Source organism: Pseudopipra pipra, chromosome 15 (assembly GCF_036250125.1).
Source record: "Pseudopipra pipra isolate bDixPip1 chromosome 15, bDixPip1.hap1, whole genome shotgun sequence".
In the NCBI taxonomy this organism is placed as follows: Eukaryota; Metazoa; Chordata; class Aves; order Passeriformes; family Pipridae; genus Pseudopipra; species Pseudopipra pipra.
The window spans coordinates 8201543-8220192 of NC_087563.1; the positions used below are offsets into that span (position 1 = coordinate 8201543).

Genomic DNA, 18650 nt, shown 5'->3' on the forward strand with positions numbered 1-18650 from the left:
GGCAACCTGTGCCAGGGCCTCAGCCGCCTCCCAGGGCAGAATTGATTCCCGATATCCCGCCCAGTCCCGGGGGGTTCCCGGGACGGTCACGGGGGTCCCGCGGTCCCTCCGATCGCCGCCAGGGGGCGCCAGCACATGCGGGAGCGCTCCCCGCGCGCGCGCGCTGCGCCACGTGACCCTCCCGCCGCCGGCGCGCGAGGGGGCGTGGCCGGGCAGGAGGCCCCGCCTTCCTACGCGCGCGCTCCGCCGAGGTCACGTGGGGTCCCCCGCGTGTCACGTGATCGGGGCGGCGGCGGCGCGCGGGGGCCGCCGGGAAGCGCCAGGCGGGACCGGGATCGGGATCGGGACCGGGACCAGGCCCGACCCAGCAAAGCCCCGCCCGCGCCGCGGCCCTGCCCGACCCCTGCGAGCCGCCAGCACGGCCCCGGCCCGCCATGGACCGCCGGGACCCCTGCGGAGCCGCCGCCCGGCTGTGAGCCGCCCCCCCCGCCGGGCCGGGCCCGCCCCAGGCGCTCCGGGATTCGCCGGCGGCTCCTCGGGCCTCTTCGTTCGCCGGTGGCGGCAGCCAGGAGATGGTCCGGGCCTAGCGGAGCGGCCCGCGCAGGTGAGCGCGGCCGGGCCGGGCCTCCCGCCGCCCCGGGGCAGCGCCGCCCCCGCCCCGCGCAGCCCCGGGCGCTCCCGGGATCCCCCCGGCGGGACCGGCGGGACCGGGGGTGGGAGCAGCCGCTCCGCGGCGCATCTCCCGCCGGGAGCCGCGGGTTTCCCCGCGCTCGAGCCCCGCGGTGACACCCCGGGGAGTCGAGGGGGTTCCGTCGTGCCCTTCCCCGCGGGGCGCAGCCCGGGGTACCCCTGGAACGGGGGCTCGGGGGGTCCCGGTGCGGCGGGGCCGCTGCGCTCCCGGCCCAGTGATGGGTCTGAGCCTGTTCCGGTAATTGACGTCAGGGCTTTGTTCCTTCCCCTTTGCTCTCCGCGGTTCGGGGCCCGCGGATGGAGCGGGCGGGACCGGGAGAGGCTGGAGGGGTTCTGGGGTGTGTCTGGGGGCTGCCGCGGTCACGGGAGGTGCGTCCGGGCAGGTGCTGCCGAAGGTCGGGGCAGGGGAGACTCGGGGTTATGGACACAATCGCATCCCGTGAGCGGGTGACTGGAGGGTTGTTATGTAAAGCCTCGTCCCTGGTGGGGGTTGTGTTGTACTTGGTGATAGAAGAGCAGTCGCTTGACATCCCTTGAGCCTGGACTGACTCTTTTCCCTTTTCCAGTGAACAAAACAAAGCAAGAAAGTGTTGAAACGTGTAACCTAGGTGTTGGTGCTTTCAGTGCTCTGACTTTGATTCTCTTCTTGACATGAGCAAGTAAATAACTTAATTTTGGGAGACTACTGAGTGTTTGTACCCATATCTCATGTACAGCCTGGGAAATTGATGTACAATGGAAAGGCAGCCTGGAAAGGGACAGGTGTGGGAAACCCCAAACGACCATCCCATCTCCTTGCCTTATTACAGCCTTTTCTGGTCATTTTCTCTGGAAGACTTGGTGGCTTTAAACATTCCCCTGTTTCCAGTGATGGCATCAGACCCCCCACCTGTCCCTGTGGGACTGAGCAGGCCCTTTCTCAACATCACTCTTTAAAATGAACTTGTTCTGCTCCAGTGTGTGCATTTATTTGTCACCTTATTGCTTGCTCCGTCCCAGCTGCTGAACTTTTCTCGGGTGTATTTCCAGTTCTTGACATTCCTTTAAAACTCCTGAATTCTCCCAGGTCTCTGGCACAGGGGATTTGCAGCCTGGGGGTGTTACTGCAGAACGAGGTCTAGTGAAGTGCTTTGTGGGAGTGTTTGTGCACTGGATTTGTCATTTTGTTGTCTTCTCTAATGAGGGAAATGTGATTAAACTTCCTGGGCTGCTGTTGTGGGAGGTGTGAGACAGTCCCAGCAAAGGGGGGGGGGGGGTGTCACACTGGAGTTACACAGTGGTTGGACTGGGACTGGGGCAGGTCTTGTTGGTGAGGAACAAAAAATGTTACCAATATCTTGCCTTTATTAATGTACGAATATCAGTTTTTATCATTTCCTGGCTGCTGTACAGTGTATTTGCAGCTCTGTGCGAGAGCAAACTCTCCTCTGTTCAGTGGTTAGAGTCATAGAACCATGGAATATCCCGAGTTGGATGGGACCCACAGGGATCAAATCCACCTCTTGGCCCTGCACAGGACACCCCAACAATCCCACCCTGTCTCCAAGACCGTTGCCCAACTCTGTCAGCCTTGGGGCCGTGACCATTTCTCTGGGGAGCCTGTTCAGTGCCCAACCACCCTCTGGAGGAAGAACCTTTTCCTGATATCCAACCTAACCCTGCCCTGACACAGCTCCAGCCACTCCCTTGGGTCCTGTCACTGCTCACACAGAGCAGAGATGGGAGCTGTGCCTTCACTGCCCCAGTGAGGAAGCTGCAAACCCTGGTGAGGTCTTACCTCAGTGTCCTCCAGCCCAAGAAGCCAAGTGCCCTCAGCTGCTCCTCCTGCAGCTTCCTCGCCAGACCCTTCACCATCTTTGTGTCCCTCCTTTGGATACTCTGTAATAACTTTAAATATTTCTAATACTGTAACACCTGAATCTGCCCCTGTGACTTCAGTACAGTTTTAACAGTGGTGAAAGAAAAGAGCAAATTTCAACTCTAGTCTCAAAACTTTCTCAGGTCCCTGATGCTTCCTTTAAACATCATAAAAGTTTTATGACTTTTCTCCTTGTCTCAAATATTGAGAGAGTGAGACTGAGCCCCTGGGGTGAGGTTTTGTGCAAGATGCCACACAGAAACCCAAACAAAGTAATTTGTACGTTTTGCATTCTTCCCAGTTCTAACTATCTGAACTTGATAAAACCCCAGTAAAATATTACTTGGACTTTGAGGATGTCTTTTGAGGAAGCTGGAATGTGCAGATGCTTTTGCGTGATTATTACCCATCACTTTAATGAGAAGATGCCATATGTTTTTATCTGCACAAGCCATAGAGTTCACATTTTTGGGGGGTTTGGAGATAAATAGCTGCAGCAGAAATCTGTCCTGAGGTTCCAGGTGGTCTGTGATAAGTTGGCATGTGCACACCACTTCCTCCTTCCTTCTGTAGCTGCTGGCAGGGACATTCTGCCGCACGTCATTTTCCACCGTGGGTGCTCCTGGATGTCAGAGGTGACTAAGGGCAGATGTGACTTGTGCCCTTACTGACTGAGAGAGCAGCTCTCAGCATCTTCTAAGCATCTGTGATGAGGTGATGGTGAAACTGCTGTCATGGTGTCCCCTCTCATATGTTCATTTTCACATTCTATAAGAGGTGACACAACTGCCTGTGACTGTTTGTGGTGCCTCCCTTCCTTCCTGCTCATCCTCTTGGTTAGTGAATTTTATAATCATTGCTGCTCTTATTCTTTGCTCCAGATCAAGAGAAATTTAAGTGTTGAGGGTGGATATATTAAGAGTTGAATCTTGAGAGCTGAGACATGAAAGCAGCACCTCTCCCATAGGGAGATTTGGCCTTTCGTGGGCACATGGAGAGAATATGAGCAGCTTCCAAGAGGCTGCAGCAACATGTGTGTAGGGCTGGGAGTTGTTTGTTGGCGTGTCGTGTTTGGGGTCTGCTTGTGTGAGGATGTAAGAAAAGTCTGGAGATTTTGGTGACTCTGAGGTCTCTTTTCTGTGGCAATAATTGTTCTCAGCCACATAATTTCAGTTTGTTACTCACATGTGGTTTGTTCTACAGGCGTATTTCCTTTCCATCACATTACTACAGGCTCACAGTTAGAGGCTAAGAAATAACTAAACTGGAGATCAGATATCTAAATTTGGGTTTAGATCAGAGATTAACAAGAAATTCTTCCCCGTGACGGTAGTGAGGCCCTGGCACAGGTTGCCCAGAGAAGCTGTGGAAGGTGTTCCTGCCCGTGGCAGGGGGGTGGAACTGGGTGATCTTGAAGGTCCCTTCCGACCCAGACCATTCTGTGAGACCACCTGTGTTCCTTGTCACTTGATTTCTGTGTCTGTCTGAGTTTGTACCAAGGACGAGGCGATGTTGGTGTCATCCGTGAGAGCAGAACACCCCGAGCTGGGAGATGGAGAGGCCTAGGATGAAGAGGGAGTGTCTGGAAACAAGTCAGGAAAGTTTAACAGATTACATTTAGATAGAGCAGGGTTAGATATATGTAAAATCTCTTGCTAACTGTGTTAAAGTAAGAAAATAAGGAATCAAGTTCGTAGAATTGCAAAGCTCGAGATGAAAGAACTTCTCTGGCAGTTATTCTTCTCTTGCAGGATCATTCCTTCTCTGCAGTCACTAATGACTAAGGAGATGTTCTCCAGGTTGTGAAATGACAGGGCTTCTGTCACTGCTTAGGAAATTCAACTGCTCAGGCTCCTGCTCCTTCCTGTCACGGAGCTTTTCTCGTGAGCGTAGTCACCCTGAACAGTTAAACCTGTGCTGTTCTGGCTGTGGAGCTTTCTCCTACGGGAATCCACGTTTATTCTTTCCTTAGGTCCTTGAACTAGATGTACATATTCCAGCTGAATTAACACTTCCCGTTTTGGGTGAGCTGGTGCTCTCTGCAGTGACCCCAGGCCGTGGTCCCTGCCGAGCACAGCACAGAGCTCAGCGTGGCACCGCCGGGGCTTCCTGCGCTGGGGCTGTGCCAGCCTTGGATGTGCCGGCCAAAATTCCATGTTCCCTGGAGCTCTGAGCATGTTTCCCTCATGCACTCGTGTCTGATTTGGTGTCTGCCACCTCTCCAGGCTCTCGGATTCTTACCACTTCCCAAGTTTCCTTCTACAGCTTGGTGTTTTCAAACCTCTCTTTCCCCTAGCGCAGTGCTCTGTCTTTTCTGCCCAAGTGTTTGTATTCTTCAGGTTGTTCTGTCTCTTATTCTTACTTGGTTCATTAATTCTTGCTGATGAATGTAAAACCCAGGTTATGAACTGCCACTAGCACCAGGTACCAGCAGGAAAAAAAAAGAATCTTGTGCTCTTGTACTTTGCAAACATAGAATAAGGGAAGTTCTTGCCCTGAAGTCTTGAACTAATTTTCTTCTGTTAACAGCTCATTAAGAGAAATTTTCCAGCACTCCTTTCTATGGAAAACAACCCCTCATGATGCAGCTTAGAGCCCCTTTTTATTGGTTGGGGTTTTTTTTAATAGTTCATCTTAGTTTTTATTCATGTCATAACATTTATTGATAAATCACTTGAACATGCTGCTTTCATGTTTTATAATTAAACAAATATGGAGTGTACTTTAACTAATGTTATAATCCTGTAGTGATCATGTTTTCCAGGAGAGACTGTTTTATTTTTCCAAATCTCTCCCTGTGGATACGTGTGCTCCTCTGCAGCCCCACAGCAGTTTCTCTCTATTTATTCCCAGTACTATACTGGGAACATAAAAACTAGAGGTAGGAGACAAGAGGCAGGATAATGGTGTGATTCTCTTCAGTGTGTTTGTTTTTAAAGGATTGATGTTCCCTCATTATCTGCAGTTTCCAAGAGCAGCTTTAAGTTATTTGTCTTTGGACTGTAGACTTTCCCCAGCTTTTCAGTGTAGTGGGTTCTTCATGGAAAGGCAGAAATGAGCCCTGGAATGGTTGTGCCCCTCCTGAAGCTCCCAGGGGTGGCTCCTGGGTTGGGAAGAATGTCACAGAATGTGTTAAAACAAAGGGGATCCAAAGGTTGGATAAAAACTTAAGAGATTTTAAAACTCTGTAACTTTTGCTGTATGTGGTGTTAAAATGATTCTGTACCCAGGTTTTGGTGTTGGTTTGGGATCTGGAAGAGGAGGCAAGTACTTGGTGTCTCACTGTAGTTGGATCAAACATCCTTTTATTTACATACATTTTCCAATTTTAAGGAAAAATAGTAGTATGTTCCTAATTTTCAGAACCAAGCATTGGGAAAATATTGTTTCTAACCAGTGACCAGTTAAAAACTTGTCTCAAGTTAAACTCCTGAGGAAGGGAAAATTGTTTACAGTTGTCTTTAGCTTGGATTCTAAGATTTCACTGAAGTAAATTGCTCCATAGTAGATACTTTTCTCAACAGTTGGTTCCTGTGGAAATCTCACACCATTGAACAGTCATTCACTTTTTCACTTCATTTTCCTCTGAAATTCCTAGTATTCACTTAGTGTAATCCTGTTTCAAGTGTCTGGTTTTAAATGAATATTTAGTATTTATAGGTTGTCTGCTATATTTTAAATATAAATTATGCTTAAAAATACTTTGTATTTCCATGAGGGTCCCCATCTGTGTTGACATTACTATAGAAGTTCAAATCTGATCATAATTGTCCAGCTTTGTACATTGACATGGAGGGTTTTTTTGATTCTGCATTTAATTTAATTTCCAAAAGACGTTAAAGAGATTTCAGTGATGGAAGTGCTTAAATGGTTTTAATCAGGCTTTGATGTGCACAAATCATTAAAGCGAGGAGGATGAAGAGATAAGAGTCCACAATTCTCTTTGTACAGTTTGTCTGCAGAGGAACTAATGGAGTAGGAAGGAAATGTTAAGAAGGAAATCCTAAAGGAGCGGGAGCGGAGCAGGTTGTCCCAGGGAACAAGGGGCAGGACAAGAGGAAATGGCCTTAAGTTGTGCCAGGGGAGGTTTAGGTTGCACATTGGAAAAATTCCATCATGGAAAGGGCTTTCCAGCCCTAGCACAGGTTGCCCAGGGCAGTGCTGGAGTCCCCATCCCTGAGGGATTTAAAAGCCTTGTGCATGTGGCACCTGGGGACATGGGCAGTGTTGGCCTTGGCCTTGGGAATGGTTGGACTTGATGGTCTTGGAGGGCTTTTCCAGCCTAAACCATTCTAAAATGTTGTTTTTTCTTACAGGGAGGGGTAACAGCAAACCAAAAAAACTACATCAAAATGGGAATTTAGTTTGTTTGATGTTGTGTATTTTGTGGGCAGAGGAATGACCAGAGTTTCTGGGGGGAAAAAAAAGAGATCTTCCAATTTCATTTTCCAGTGTTGCATTACTGCTGGCATAAGCACTTCCTTACTTAATTAAAAAAATATTAGGTCAAAGTCCAAATTTGAGAAACTGAGCCATTAAGGTGAAAATTTCAGAAAAATTGAATATGGGAAACAGGTTAAAGGACAAGTTAAAGGACTTACCTTACATATTTTAACTTTAGCAAGTTGTTCTCTGCTTTGGAACAAATAAAAAAATTAACCCAGTGGAAGTTGCTGGGAGTCAAAAATGCTTGATTTTACGAAGATGTCTTAATACTATTTTATTCTTGTAACTTCACGAGCCTTGAAACACAAAGATTGCCCAAGAGGAGATGAAATGGACTGATATACTGATATTTTTCCTGTCTCATGGGGGTTTTTTTGATGTTCTGGGTGGTCCTATGTGGAACAGAGGTTACTGATAGTGTTGTTTGCGTGTTTCCAGGAGGTTTTTGTATTTTTGGGTGGCTGGGGTGTTGTGTTTGTTTGAGATTTACCATTAAACCCTCCAGCTCACCTGTGGTTTGTGACTCTTTCTTACACTGTGCCTGCTTGGAACATTGTTTTAAATTGTGAAGTTTTGGATTTATATTTAATTAATATATTTTAATTTAATTAATTGATATTTAATTTTATCCTTCTGTTGCTGATAGGGTAAATTAGCATCATATTAAAGCGTTGATCTAACACGATGAAAACTCTGGGGTTTGGTGTAAACCAGCCTCTAAAAGATAAAGGGTGAAAAGGTTTTTCCTGAAGCAATGATTACTTGTGCTGAAAGAGCTGCACTAATTATATTTAATGAGCAAAAAATACAAGTAAGGAGTTTGCACTGTGACACATTCTTAGCCAATAATTACCAGAAATATGTTTTAATAGGAGAGAGTTTTAACAAGTAGTCTTCAGCTTAAATTTGTTAATCACTAATAACCCTCTAAAATCCACCTTTCTTAATTTTTTTCTTCAGTGGTTTTTTCTTTGGTGGTTTTTCCTTCATTTTTTTTCCTTCAGTTTTTTTGCTTCGTGGTTTTTTTTTTTTTTCAGTTTTCAGGTTTTTTTTAATGGAAAAAGTTGCATTATTTCCTGGCCACATGAAGCAAGATCCATGCTGAATTGACATTTGAAGATGTTTTTGCAGCAGCCTCTTCACATACCTAATTGGCCCCAATAGCTTGTGTTGATTTTTTTTTTGGGGGGGGAGAATTTTTTTGTTTGGTTTATTTTTTTTTGTTTGTTGGTTTTTTTTATTATTTATTCAGAGGAATGTTAAAATACATCCAGTCATGATTTACTGACAGACTCAGAAGCTATAAATGATCAGAATGGGTGTGGTCTAATCTTCATTTTTATTTAAGAGTAGAAAATTTGGATCTTGTTGGCTGGTCTAATGGGCTGATTTCTTACTATTCAATTATAAATATGAAGTTATGCAATCAAAAACATTATTACATGTGACTCTCACTCTAAGTAGTGAGTCATACCTTAATAATTAATATTAGCTTGTGCTTAGTAGAATTCAGTTAAATCAGCCCACAAAGAGGAGTTGCCAACAGTGCCAGGTGCCCGAGGAGGGCACCAGAACTGTTTAACTAGAGCTGGTTTGTCTGACACATGCCTGGGAGCTGGAGGAATGAGAAGCATTTCTTGCCATGTAATTTCTGTGGCACTTGAAGCAGTTTGGGCTGTTCCAGAGCTCTTTCCAGGCTCCAACCCTGACCCAAGCACACGCTCGGTGTGAGCTGAACTGGGCTCTTGCATGAAGGGTTTTGAAATTCAGCTGGATTTTGACACTGCTTTTGCAATGTCCCTTGTGTTTGTCTTTGACTTCATGTGACAAAAAGCTGAATGTCTTTCTCTAGTGGCAAAACTCAGAGAGTTTCTCTGGCTGTAAATTAAATGTGTTGTTAGGATCCTGTGCTTTGCAGTTTCACACCTGTCAGGTCTTCAGGCTCATATTTAACAAAGCCCATTGGGAGCAGCAGCTCCACACCAGCTTGCACAAGTCCTTTGCTAGTGTATCAAGTGCAGAAGTTACGTTGTTGGTTTAGGTAGACCAAAAACTGTTCTGGGGACAAGAGTTCATAATAATGATTATTGATAATGATGCCCTCTGTGGTGTAATGGCACAGAGTTACACTGTGCCCACACTGCCCTGCCTGGGACATGAGGCTTCTTCTGTGCAGGTGGCTCAGTTTCCTTTTGGTACTTAAATCTCTGTTAACAGGATGACTTTTGTTTTAAGACCACATCCAGAAAAGTACGAACAACTGCAAGAACTTTGGGGAAAAAAAACCCAAATGTTATCATCATGGGAAAATGAGGTTGTGTCATTTTATTAAAAGAGTTTGTATAGCTCTATTTTCTACAATAAATAGAATACTTAACTCTATATTCTGTGATAAATTAACATTTATCAACTGGGGTAATAGATACTACACCGAATGCCTTGATGCTCAGTGGTGGCTGAAATATTAACGATTTTCTCAATCTGCTTAAGGGGGTTGTAAAGTACAGGTGGCATTTAGTAGGTAGGATGAAAGGTTAGAACTTTCCAACTTTTTTAAGCAGTGTTTGTTTGGAAGCACAACACATCAAAGCTGTGGCTTTCCTGCTGCATTTCAGCTTCCCTCTGTAGATAGTTCTGGTCCCTTCCTCTCGCTTCCAAATTTTTTTTGCTTTGTCTACAAATTTTAAATACTTCTCTTCCCTAGTGGGTTTTTCCAGAGTTTAACTACTATGTGCTCTCATCTTCAGTGTATTTAAATTTAAAAAGAAAGTTGTAAGTTAGCAGAAAGCATCCCAGGTCTCGGAGCTGTCGCATCATTCACGTACATTTTAGACAGGTAGGAAATGGTCATGAGTTTGGTAAACTCTCTGCATGCAAGTCAGGACTGAAAAGCAGGAGGGAGAATCTGTATTCTCTCTTTTTTGGTACTCAAAACTGTGGATTTTACAAAGGCTCCTTCAAGCTCTAAAGCAATCGTGGAACTGCTGCAGCTGCCAGTGGGGAGCACCGGCGCTGGGAGTGTTCAAGCCACCACTTTTGAAAATATATTGATAATAATGTACTGATAATAATTTTGAAAATATATTGATGTTGATATGCATCAACTCAGGTGGTTTTGATGTTTCCCTTCCACCCCCTTCAGTTGTCCTGGGAACAACCTGGAAACATAATTCACTTTGGGTCTCTGAATCTTTCTGTGTCACACCCTGAGTGTTTTCCCATGGTTCTGAGGAGAGTTAAATCATGAAATGATGAAGTTTTTAACTCTGGCTGCTCTGCTGACGTGCTCCCCAGCATCCTTCTGGTCTTCCATCCTTCATAACCACATTGCTTGTTGCCTGTTACAGATAAAGTTCACCCATGACAGTGTGATGCAAAAACCAGTAATTTAATGAGACTTGTGGAATTTTGTTGGGTTTTGTTATTAAACGGGTTTTAAACAGGTTGGTTATTCTTACTCTCTGTTTTGGGGTTGTGGAGTGTTCAATCTTCTTTGTATTTAAAAATAACCCTGCTCCCAAAATACCTATTTTGAACCTGCACAGATTTCCAAATTCAGCATAACCAGTTCCAATACATTTCTGTGTGAGCACAACCAGGATAGTGGGGTGAACAGGGGCTGGGAGCTGCTGTGGACATCTGCCCTGGATGGGGGCTTGGACCAACACCCAAAGCAAACTCTCAAATTTTAAAAATTCCCTTCTGCTTTAAGAACCAAGTAGAGCTGGGCACAGGATGCATTAACAGCCCTAAAATATTTTATTACTTGTGCTTGTGTTGTGAAGATGCATCAAATAAAAACCGTGTTCAGAAAACAAGCCATGTTGAGGCAGCAAGGGAGGAGACAGAGACACTATCAGTGGTTACACGGTGTTGGGCCGAGGAGACCTTGCTACTGCAAGCAGTTACACAAGACCCAAGTGGTTTGGAGAGGGGCAGAATTCATTATCTTAAACCCTGATGTTCATTTCAATGTGTGATGCAGCAGAATGTGTGAACCTTGGTCACGATAGGAAGTCCAAGATAAATGTCTTGTGAGACAGTGCAGACAGATGATCTTGGAGTAAAGCTGGAGGAAATGACAGTTAAACCAGGGTAAAGTATTTGATAAACTTTTTCTCTCCTTTCTTTTTTAGTAGTTAAGATGGGAGAAGGATGTGAACCTTGAATGTGATTTTCCCTTTTGCCTTTTCACTCCTAATTTAGATGGCACCTCATTAAAACCTTGTCTGCTGTTTCAAATCTGACACAGAGCAGATTTATCAAAGAATTTCTGTCAGTGAATCCTTTCTTAATCCTAGTGCCACAGAGTTCATAACACTCAAATGTAATGATATCTTTTATGAAAGTAAATTAATGTGAGGAAGTCAGAATGATAATAGCCAGATTAATGTTAGATGTCTGAATAACTATTGCTTAATAAAATTTAAACGGCAGTTGTCTTGGCTTCAAAGTTTAAGCAGAAGAACATGTAGGCACAGGAATTGGGTTATTAAGTTTCTGCCCAATTAGAGGGCAGAAATTTGTTGAGAAACAGTATTGGAATATGCTTTGGTTTGCCTGTGTGGACATGAAAGGAGTGCATGTAAAAACCTTGTGTTCAGGATGGTCCATCTGTGCACTGGGTGAATTATTGACTTTGGCAGCAATGGAGAACGGCAAAGATGGGAAGGATGTTATTTGTTGACTGGGAGATAAAATTGGGCTGAAGTTTGCCAAGAGTGAGAAACAAAACTGTGACTGGTCAAGCTCTGAGTTCGGTCTGTGCTGTTTGTTAGGCTGTTGGTTTTGTGATCTTCTGAGCTGTAGGATGTCAGCTGTAGATGCTGATAAAGAGAATAATGCCTGGTTAAGAAAGTCTCCTGTTCCTGAAAGTAGTTTTGATATTGCAGGATGAGGCAAACAGAAATGCAAAAGCTGGGGAAGGCAAAGTCGAAGTTGAGCTTTGCTGAACAGTAGCAGCTTCACTTCCCTCTCCTGGCTCAGGCTTGGTTCTTGTGACAGGAGTTTATTGAGCCTCCTGTGTCTTACCTGACTGGGTGTTGTGGTAGGTGCAGAAAATGACCATTGTGGTAGGTCATAGCTTTGTTGTATGACATTGTTCAGTCCTACAGACTTCCTCCTCCCCTGAGTCAGGAACTGCACTGTCAGGTCCCTCCTCTGTGGGATCTGTGCCATCAGCTAGGATGGAGCTTTGTGATGGAGAGGGACAGTGGATGGGGAAATGAACCTTCCTCTGCTCTCTGTGCACCAGGAGAGGAGGAGGGAGTGTGAAGCTGTCCTGTCACTTCCCAGACTTTCCTGCCACTTCCCTTGTTTCTCTACCATTTCTGAAGAGACAGGACAGAAAGGAGGGACTGAAGTTGATGTGAGCAGGTCTGTTCTCTATGCAAGAAAAGAGTTGGGAATTTATTTCTGTGTAAGGTTCATCAGGGAGGAGGGATGTTTTACCTATCATGTAATACTTCTGCACAAAAATGAGACATTTTAAAGGATGGATGGTTGTGCATTTTTGCAGGTCCTCTGAGTGAATGACATCAAATTCTTCTTGGCTATAAACAGTGTTAGGCTGTCTTATCAGTATGTTTTAGAAATTGACTTAAAACTTAGGTTTGAATGAGCTGTATTGCAAGTCCTGAAAATAGAACTTTCTTCCTTAACTTGACTTCTAAAATCCATTTGCTGGGTGTGCACTTTTACCTTAGTTCTTTTACTTTACCTTGGAAAGAAGAGTGGAACTAAATGATCTTTAAGGTCCCTTCCGACCCAAACCATCCCGTGATTCTACCTTGCTTTTGTGTGCTAGATCTCACATATAATGAATGATATACCAGTTCTCATCTGAACTGGTTTAATGAAATAATTGCAGAGTCTGTTTCTAAAAGGTCCCCAAATCCTTTTCCAGTGGTTAGTGTTGAGTTACAAATGATCCCTGTAATTCTTTTATATTATCCATCATTGCCCTGTGTTGGCTCCTCAGGTAGAAGATGCTGACTGATCCTTGGGTAACCTGATATTTGATGGATGGAGGGGGACTCTGGCAGATAAAACTCGAGAGCAGGATGTAATTACTTGCATCATCACTTGACTGAGACGCTGGAATTAACAATGTGCTCCTACAGAAAGTGCTGTGGGATTTTTCTCAGCTAACGGTGGTGAGGGATTTGTGCTCATTTGTCTGAGGAGCAGTGGCAAGTCCAGGCACATTGTGCTCTGTGGGGATTTTTGTGGTGCTTTGGAGCTGAGTGGGAAGGAGAAGTGCCTGCAGCAAACTGCTGGCTCTGCCCTCCCTGGGAGTTCTGTCAAACATTAACCTGACCTAGGCCAACTGACTTTTTTAATTATTTATATTTAAAGCTCTCCCACCCTCACAATATGTACAAAGGTGTTCCCGTCTGGCTCTTACGGCACTTTGTGTTCCCCCACGGAATGTGCAGCAGGAATCCCTAATCTGAAGGGTGGGATACAAACAGTTGTGTTTGTGTTATAGAAATGAGAAACCTTTATGTTTCAGTTAGTGGTGAATCACTGATTTATATTTGTATCATATTAACAATACAGTTGTATTTGAATCCTATTTCCAAGAACTCAAACAAAGCCTTGGAAGGATGGACAGCTCTCTTCTGGAGATGGAGCTGTGGAAGAGTTTGTTCTTATCAAAATACCCAAATGGAATTACGGCTCAAGCTGTCCTGTGTTCAGCTGTGCAGCCTTACTGTGTGATACAGAGTTAGAGTTATAATTTTGGAGTACTACTGGTATCACCAGTCTTTTCTTTGCTGGAGCAAATCCCATGTGGAGTCCTCCCAAACCAAATCCCCCTCCCTTGGCACGGAGCGCTGCAGCAGTATCAGAAGGTGTGAGGGAGAGAAACAGAAAGCTTCATCCTTTTGAGAAGTTGGGTTTTGCCTGTTTCTGAACACATGTGAATATTATTCAAATTCTCTGTAAGCTCTTGTGTTTAGTTTTGTTCCTTATTTCAGTTATAAAACTCTGAAGATGACTCTGTGCTGCTTCTGTATTTACAGCATTGGGATTATTCTTTAAATTTATCCTAGATAATCCTCCTGTTTGTGCTCTTTTGGGTAAAGCTGTATCATTTTAGTAGGAAATGTTATGTTTTTTCTGCATTTTTCTCCTTTACCATAACATAGAAATCTGGAAGTTAAGATTACACATTCACTTTTATTGTTAAGTATCAAGTAGCTCTTGGTGGCACGTTCCTCTTTGTGTAGCAGTGCGTTTTTGTTGTTATTTTTCAGTTTCTCCCTTTCCAAACAGCTTTTTTGTGAGTGTGTTTTAAAAGCTGACACTGGCATTTTAGTGCAGGATTTGTGGCAATGCCATACTCCATGCACAAACTGGGAGAAGCTTGCTGTGCCAGCTCCTGAGATGCCCCTTGCTGTTCCATGGTACAAGTAAGAAAAGTATTTGAAATAATTAACAGGCATCTTTGGGAGGGAGTTGGGTGCAGCATTAAGGCAGCTTCAGGTATTTTTAAATGCCTTTTTAAAACATCATTCCTTATTACAAACAGGCTTTCTAGCTTTTTTTCCCCCTCCTTTTAAGAAAAAGGAATACAATCATGGGAGCTGTGTGTGCCCCCAGAGCTGGGTGTGCCCCGCACAGAGCCCGAGCTACTCTGTGTTCTCTGAACGTGTTGATCGTTTGTGGCCAAATGTTGTCAGACAAAATTTGTGTTTCAGCACTGCCAGTTAACCAACACTGGATAAATGAACTGTTTGATTCCTCTTGCTTGAGAAACCAATTGAGATGGAAGAAACCTTGGAGTTAAATGAGGATGTCTTGAAGGAAGTGGAGGTGTTGTAAACAGGCTTTGAAGATCCACGAATGCCTGGTTGAGATGTGGTGGGTTTGGATCCCTTTTAAGGGGCTGCACTTGGAGGGTTCCTTGGGCCAAACTTTGCCTTTGATGGTTTTACCTTATGGTGCCTGGGAAGATGGAGAGATAGTGCTGGTGGTGAACTGGGGTGAGGGCAGGAGCTGGGATGCCTGATGTGGTTCAAGGGGGTGAGAAGAGGCTGCCAGACCTACGCCTGTACCAGGGTTTGGCCAAGGTCCTCTTTAACAGCATTGCCAGGAAAACTTTTGTGTTGATTGGGGTTTATTTTTAGTCTGAAATTGTGGTCCAAAAGTCCCAGACCTGGGATGTGCCCCCCCTGCCTGAAGCTAGGGGAGTGGGAGGTGGGAAGCAGAAGAAGGTGGCACCAGTGCTGCCGTTTCATAACACTAGTTATAAAATCCAAGATGATGATGGCTTGAGGAAGCTCAAGCCAAAGCCATGCCCTTGTTGGATTAAGGATGAACAGAAATACCAAATAGGATTTAGGAAGATGTTGGAAGGAGAAGTTAAGATTGTGTTTCTGGTACGGGTGATTTGAGCGATACTCGAGCAATTGATGTGCTTGGTGGGCCTGGAGCAGCAATTAATGATGGTTAAAGAATATACACAAGGGAATGTTGGGTCGGAAGTTTCTGTGAGTTCCCTGCTGGTTTTCCTGCTTTCTTTCAACTCTTCCTATTGAGCTGGAGCAGAGGCGTGAGATCTGAACAGTCAGTTGTGCAGTCACATACACACAGACTGTGTGGAGTTCAGCAGGGCACACTGAGCACAAGTAATGACTCAAAACACGTAGAGTTAGACTTCCTAAAAATGGAAATACTGTGCTTTAGGCCTGTTTTCTAATTTCTTTTAATTTTTGAACTTCTCTTTTCCCAGATATGGAAATTAAGGCGACTTTGGTCCTTGCTGCAGGGACCTGTTTTGTCTCCCTTAGCCTGGCTCTGCTTCTCCTTCACACTTTGCTCAGGACTCCTGGGAAAAGGGAAATTATTGCAACATCCTCTTGGTAGCAGCAGGTACAAGGCAACAAGATCTTCATTTTCTGCTTGCAGGCCTGGTGTGCAGAGAGACAGGAGCAGAGGAGCTGTCCTCTTGCCCAGAGAATGGGGTAGGAGTGATGGGAGCTTGACTGCCCCCAACTGCTCCCAGCTCTTCCATCCTGTGGGAGAAGGTTTAAATGTGGGAGAGGGAGAAGCAATTCTGCCTCTGAGCAGCCTGCACTACTGGTGGGAGCAGTGATGGGGCAGAGCTCCTTCTCCCAGCCAGAATCCAAACTGAGAGATAACAGAGCGCCAGCAAGAGATGGGACTGGTGTCCACTCCAGATTGGGAAAAAAACCTGAGGACTGGCAAACAGTACAGAACTTTGGTCATATCAGTAAATTTTATGTAGTGGATTTTATAGGGTTGGTGTAATTCAAGTGGTCTGAAAACTTAGTTTTGCAATTTCCTTGATGCTGAAGGTAGCTACTGGCAACGTTGATCAGTAGACAGGCCTTGGTCATCTCCTTTCAAAGTACCTCTCCTTGCTTTTCCTCTACATGGGCAGCTTATTTTCTGGTACATCTTGTGGCTGTGCAAGATAGGAAGTTAATTGGGAAGTTGTCTGAAGTTCAGAGCTAAGGAAGCCTCACTAACTTCCTTTATTTACACATTTAGTGGTAGTGTGATTTTAATAGCTTTGTACACATTAGAGGAACTTAAAATAGCTCTGTGTAGAGATTAGCTGATTAGATACAAACAGGTCTAACTTGAATCCCATTCAAACTATTTGCTCTAATAAAAAATGTAAAAGAATTCAAGAAAACTAAACCCAATCCCCTTAACATGACTACCCATGAGGGTGTTTTATCATTTACTACATTACAAAAGACTGGGGAGGAGTGGTTAAAAGTGTGATTAACTGCTGTATTTCTGATGACTAATTTTACATAGACCTGGGCAGGTACAGCCAGATCAGTTCTGGGTTTGCTCCAGCTCATATCTCAAATGAATCTTTGCTGTAATGTTCCTTTGTGTTGGTAAAAATGCTGGTTTTTCTGCAGTCCCAAGAGTTATAGTAAATGTTGATAAAATTTTAAAAGATGATCCTTGACTCCGTAAAAAATAGGGAAAGTCTTCGTTAATATTTAACCCTCTATTTGAAAATTATAAATGTAAAATTCTTTAGAATTATAATATTCTGAATGTACAGCTGTCTATAATTCCCAATCCTATCCCTTTAATGAGAATGAACCACCCAAAACCAGGGCACTTCTATTCTGTGCCTCAAAATTTGCCTTCAATAGTAAATGCCGGAGACTCAGACTGTTCTAATTGGCTTTAACTGATCAGTGTCTATAATTAAATCTGTTATTTGTCTGTGTTTAAATCCTGCATGTGTAAGAAATTGGGCTGCAGTCTGAAGAACGAGCTTTTTAAGCCTCAAACTTTTAAAACAAGTTTGTCATGAATGCCAAAATAATCCAAGGGATTTGCTGGCCAGTGCATAGATCCCTCTCTCAGCCTTGATGGTCACCTGCAGTTACATGAGTTCAGCTGATTACAGGGGAACTGGAGAAAAAAGTGATTTTTCACATAAAGTTTCAAATGTATTGTGTTCATAGGCTTGATATCATCATTGCATGAATTAAGCTGATGCTCATACCTTGTTTATGGTGCAGGAAAATACAACAAACCTGTTGCCTTAAAAAGCATTAAAGATCTAAACTTATACCTTGGCTTTATTCTGGTTTAGGTGTCCTCTTAGACTTCACTGTTTTCAGAGTAACAGACAAAATGAAGCCAAATGAATAAAAGAAATAAATGCAAGAGGCTATAATATTATTGAGGTGAAGAGATTTGCATTTTAAGAACTGAGTGATGGGTTGAAGTTTTCCTGTTGAGAATGGGATAGCTGGGTTTACAGCTTTCAGGGTCATGCTGTATCAAGGTTTTTTTCTTTTTAATAAGCAGCTGTCTAAAAACATGAAATAATGGTTTTCTAAGCAGCCAACATTTTTGTTTTAGAATGCAAATTATATGGAAGAGCATCACTTTTTCCTGGGAACACCTACTATACTTTGTGCAAATCAGTAAAGCACATTTCTAAATCACTTGATAGAAAGTTTAGCACATGTTGTGACTGCCCTGTTCCTAGAAGTGTCCAAGGCCAGGCTGGATGGGGCTTGGAGCAACCTGGTCTAATGGAAGGTGTCCCTGCCCATGGCAGGGGATGGAATAGATGAGCTTTAAGGTCCCTTCCAACCCAAACCATACTGGGATTAAATGTTAAAGGAATTAGTACCACCTTATTTCTCATCTTACTTTGTTTACTCCTTTAAGTCCCAATGCTTTATCAAGCTCAGAGGGAATCTTTTCCAGCTTTTGTGTGTGTGTGTGTTGCAACAATTTGACGTATTTCTGTTAACACCAGCAGCACAACCAAACTGCAAAGTAAAATTTATAAGAAGGGGTATTAGCAAGTTTTTAATCTGAATTTTTGCAGTAGGAGAATATGGTCCAAGGCAGAAGGTGCAATATTGCCAGAACTTCCCTGAAATTACTGCTCTGAGTAGAAATGCCTTTTGGGAGTCAGGGGAGGAAGGGAGACCTGGAAACCACATCAAAGCTTGAGGTTAGAATATGTTGGAGGATGGGTGCCAAAAAAAGGTATGTCAGCACCAAAAATAAACCCAAACCTACAGGAAAAGCCAGGCACTGAATGGGTGGGGGGTTACAGAACATCTGGGGGATGTGGGGGAGAAAAGGTATTCTAGAAATGAATGGGAGATGTGCAGCGTGGGCTGAGACA

General features: G+C 44.2%; 1 protein-coding gene across 10 annotated transcripts in view; it reads left to right on the forward strand.

Moving 5' to 3' along the window:
- Positions 1 to 286: 286 nt before the first annotated feature.
- The window catches only part of AFF4 (ALF transcription elongation factor 4), a 57568-nt gene continuing 39204 nt past the window's right edge, over positions 287 to 18650 (forward strand). For 7 of the 10 annotated variants that reach the window (XR_010434503.1, XR_010434504.1, XM_064671682.1 and 4 more), the window contains exon 1: positions 288 to 604. The gene's annotated coding sequence lies outside the window, so the exon portion shown is untranslated. Of the gene's footprint in view, positions 605 to 18650 lie in introns of all 10 variants that reach the window. The other 3 variants (XM_064671677.1, XM_064671676.1, XM_064671678.1) reach the window with 2 other exon arrangements.